Source organism: Anopheles merus, chromosome 2R (assembly GCF_017562075.2).
Source record: "Anopheles merus strain MAF chromosome 2R, AmerM5.1, whole genome shotgun sequence".
Lineage (NCBI taxonomy): Eukaryota > Metazoa > Arthropoda > Insecta > Diptera > Culicidae > Anopheles > Anopheles merus.
Window position 1 is genome coordinate 57,349,589 of NC_054082.1, and position 1,590 is coordinate 57,351,178.

Consider the following 1,590-nt stretch of genomic DNA (forward strand, 5'->3'; position numbering starts at 1 on the left):
AAGATCAATTGATCTTATGAAATGCATATTAAGTCTTGGATGAAGGGAACTTGGAACAGACTACACAGGTTGTACCTGAAATTGTTGTTGTATTTAATTTAGCTTTCTTTTAGCTTGCAATGGGTGGTTTTCTCCCCTTGCAAAGATTATTCGATATCTGTCTAATTCTAATAACCTATGCAGGGGATAAAACTGATACTATAAATATAAATAAACATATAATATAACTATAAATAAATACCGAGATTTGGGGTAGTACCGTGGTACAGTCGTGAACTCGAAGTACTCAATAACATGCCCGTCATGGGTTCAAGCCTAGAATGGACCGTCCCCCCGTAACAAGGATTGACTATCCGCTGCGTAGTAATCAATAAAGTCTCGAAAGCCTGTATAGGCCGGCATGTCCGCTTAGGACGTTACGCCAAATAGAAGAAGAAATACCGAGATTATGTAAATATGCGTATACCAGGTTCCGCTTATCTCTGACACTGCATGTACGCGGAGAGTCTTAAATCTTGTTAGTCTGCACAAGCGCTTCCTAAAGCTATGTGCTATTTAAAACGATCTTAGCCACACATATTACACTACAAATCGTTTGAACTTGTGATCAGGATAGTCCTTCTGATCTAAAGTCAATTAAATTCATTTTTATTTATATGATTGTTGATTTGTGTGTCTAATATGTGTTAGTCTTGTTGTTATTTTGATAAACAAAATCATAGTTTACATGGCAAATAGAAAAATGGCAATTTTCAAAACGCTGTTCATGTCATGTGTGACACAGCTTTTGATGCAAACATTTTTTTTATGGATTTGGACTAAAAAGATCTATATAATTGAGGCGCTTTGATATTTTCAAATTATTATAATGTATTTCAATAGTGAAATTTTCTTGGTATGGATTTCTGCTCATACGCGAGCGATTTCATCAAAAAAAATATCAGGACGACATAATAATGCTTAAATAATTCTCATCCTTTATTATGACTTCATATTCAATCCTCAATGGCATATTCCATCTCAAGAACATATCCATCGCAATATGCTGTAATTTTGATAGTTTATTTGCGCCTCACATCTCAAAAGTCTAGAAATGGTTTTAACTAGTAGTCTTAACAGAGTTCCAAATAAGCCCTTTCAGTCTAAAGTGAGTTTTCTTATAGTCTTATTAGAACATACACGACATTCAAATGAAAAAGAAAGACTTAATGTAGCAATAACCGTAGCAACATCGTTGAAACTATAATCCTGTTGTTCTTTGAATATCTATCAGTTCTTTGTTGTCTATCAGTTGTTGTTGTTGTTCTGTTCTTTGAATATCTATCAGTTACTGATTACCCAGCAGGATAGTCAGTTCTGGGTACGAGAGGCACGATCCATTCGGGGCTTGAAGCTAGGATGAGCAAGCATGTTTGTAAGCCGCACGAGTTGACGGCTACCAGGTCATAAAATTAATACTATTAAAGCTTTAATTTGGACTTTTGATTTTGATTATAAAAGTCAAAGTAATAAACTACATATTTTAACCTTTATCCCATTAAAGTCTATCTCCTTTAACCTTTAAAGTCATCACGAGCCGCCTTAAAGATC